Genomic DNA, 3384 nt, shown 5'->3' with positions numbered 1-3384 from the left:
TAGAACCAGACATGCTCTCTGTGTAGGATACATATAGAACCAGACATGGCTCTGTGTAGGATACATATAGCACCAGACACGGCTCTGTGTAAGATACGAATAGAACCAGACACGGCTCTGTGTAGGAGACGTATAGAACCAGACACGGCTCTGTGTAGGAGACGTATAGAACCAGACACGGCTCTGTGTAGGATACATATAGAACCAGACATGCTCTCTGTGTAGGATACATATAGAACCAGACACGGCTCTGTGTAGGATACATATAGAACCAGACACGGCTCTGTGTAAGATACGAATAGAACCAGACACGGCTCTGTGTAGGAGACGTATAGAACCAGACACGGCTCTGTGTAGGAGACGTATAGAACCAGACACGGCTCTCTATAGGATACATATACAACCAGACACGGCTCAGTATAATATTTTTAGCACTAGATAAAGCTCTGTATATTAGTACAGGTTACTTGGCACCAGCAATGTCTCGGCAGACAGTGGCTCATAACATTTTGGACAGATGGGTTGAACCCTGCTTGTGCTATTAGCACCATACGGTCCACTGCTAGGCTCCATGAGACTCTGATGACTTGTGCTCAGGACAGAAGCAAAGTTCCTACTTCCCCTCTGTTGTTATAGGAAGATCATGGTCCAGCAGAGCTCTGGACAGAGGGGGTTTCCTGATAGATAAGTGCAGTGAGAAATGCAGCACAAATCTCTCCTAAGAAAATAATTTAACATAAATAGCAAAATCCTGGCATCTAGGGGAAGATTTGCAGAGCAGAAGTTCTCTTACATGTACTGACGCAGAAGACCTGATCCACCTGTACACGCTAGTCCCTCTGTATGACATATCTTGTGTGTAATTGCTCTGTGCACACCCCGGAATGGACGTTATATCAATGATCACAATTACAAGCATTTCATGTCTGAACGCAAGTGACACTTACTGCTGCCGAACAGAGGTGGAATGGGTGAAGGAAGCACAATGTACAGTTAGGGCATCTTATAGGGTGAGGGGATCACTTGCACCAGTTACTGATAGTGATGACTGTTACAGCTTCATCTTAGTTACATGTGTGCATGATACAAGATAGCACAGGACATGTGTATACGAGGAAGATAGACTATAAAGTCACATTGTATAAATCACATTGTATAAATCACATTGTATAAATCACATTGTATAAATCACATTGTATAAATCACATTGTATGTACGGTGCGCATTAAGAACACAAAGTAATGGATTTATTGTAAAAAAATGACAAAAATTATAATTTTTTTAAAACACACATTTTTATTAATGATTATAGTATTATAAGTTGGTAATTTGTTTTATATATTTTTCTTGTATGTATTCTGATAGGACTTTATATTGCACATGTTTGTGTGCATCCGGCAGTGTGTTCTGTCTGTTATCATACGGCACATAACGTACAGCCAGACCGCACTTATACCCAGGTACAAACAGAAACATTTTATGGGATCCACTTGGAATACAAGCGCACGTGAGATCTAGTTCCAGTGATCCCAGAGCGCCGTGAACTAACCTTTGATGTAACTTACAGTAATGTACAGAATCTCCTGATGGTGAATCCAGTATATTTCTATGGAGTTGTCTTTTTGGCTGATTCTGTGTTTAAATTTATTTTACTTATTTTGGTATCTTCTACTAATCTAAATTTGGTTTTCCATCAAAACGTAAAGAAAAAACATCATGTCCACACTCAACATACTAACATCTAAGTCTAACCTTAGATCTGTGTAAATGACCCAACATGTTTCCATCAACACCTACCAATCCCTACCCAGTAGAACAGAAATCACCCAGTTCCAACACTGCCATCTCCTGCCACCCCACAACCTTATCACACTGTCCAGTCCCCAGAACTGTTACCACCCTGAAAGCTGCACAGTATCAGGAGAGGAATTCACATTGTATCACGTGGTAATAGAGGACTCTGTATAATGTATATTCATGAAGCAGTTAGCCGTGATCTTGTCCTTGATCTCTACTGAAAACTCCTCATTTCTGTCCCCAGAATATAACATCCTCTCTGTGAGCTCCCACTAAGTAATGTAAACAAATCATCCACAGACCCTGCTCCTAACTCTACATTAGACACAACACTAAACTAGAGACATTACCACATGTGTCTTTTTGTGTGTGCTTTGGTTCTGCTCCCTCCCTGAATTCTGGCGCAGCAAACTGGAACCATCTCAGCGCCCTGGTGTTGTTTAATATGAGAGGAGCTCTATAAACACAACGTAGCACCAGAGAGGCGGAATGTGCACAGTGAGCATAGTATCTACACAGCGGAAATTCTTTCATCTCAATGTGTCCAGCCAGCGAGGGGAAATTATAACTTATAACATAGACCAGTGGTTCCCAAACTTTTGCAGTTCGCGGCACCCTTAGAGTCTCTAATTTTTTTCAAGGCACCCCTCCAAAATAATTACTGAGCAGTCCTGTTTTAGAAGTAGTTGGGTCAAAAAATTGTAATAAGTATTTAGGTCACGACAGAAATACTTATTTAGTTGTATGCAAAAATGCCCCTCTACATCCAGAGACACTGCCCCCTCTGCATCCAGGGACACTGCCCCCTCTGCATCCAGGCACACTGCCCCCTCTGCATCCAGGCACACTGCCCCCTCTGCATCCAGACACTCTGCCCCCAGACACTCTGCCCCCTCTGCATCCAGGCACTCTGCCCCCTCTGCATCCAGGCACTCTGCCCCCTCTGCATCCAGGCACACTGCCCTCTCTGCATCCAGGCACACTGCCCTCTGTCTTGCTGTCCCCTCCTCTGCCCTCTCTCACGCTGGCCCCCTCCTCTGCTCTCTGTCACACTGTCCCCCTCCTCTGCCCTCTGTCACGCTCTCCCCCTCCTCTGCCCTCTGTCACGCTCTCCTCCTTCTCTGCTCTCTGTCACGCTGTCCCCCCTCCTTTGCTCTCTGTCATGCTGTCCCCCCTCCTCTGCTCTCTGTCACGCTGTCCCCTCCTTTGCCCTCTCTCACGCTGTCCCCCTCATCTGCCCTCTCTCAAGCTGTCCCCTCCTCTGCCCTCTCTCACGCTGTCCCCCTCCTCTGCCTTCTTTCACGCTGTCCCCTCCTCTGCCCTCTCTCATGCTGCCCACTCCTCTGGCCTCTCTCGCGCTGTCTCCTCCTCTGCCCTCTCTCACGCTGTCCCCTCCTCTGCCCTCTCTCACGCTGTCCCCCTCCTCTGCCCTCTCTCACGCTGTCCCCCTCCTCTGCCCTCTCTCGCGCTGTCCCCCTTCTCTGCTCTCTGTCACGCTGTCCCCCTCCTCTGCCCTCTGTCCCCCTCCTCTGCTCTCTGTCCCCCTCCTCTGCCACGCTGTCCCCCTCCTCTGCTCTCTGTCCCCCT

The sequence above is a fragment of the Mixophyes fleayi genome, chromosome 11 (assembly GCF_038048845.1).
Source record: "Mixophyes fleayi isolate aMixFle1 chromosome 11, aMixFle1.hap1, whole genome shotgun sequence".
NCBI classification, from domain to species: Eukaryota; Metazoa; Chordata; class Amphibia; order Anura; family Limnodynastidae; genus Mixophyes; species Mixophyes fleayi.
The sequence above is the reverse complement of the archived record's forward strand: the minus strand, read 5'-3'. Positions refer to the sequence as shown.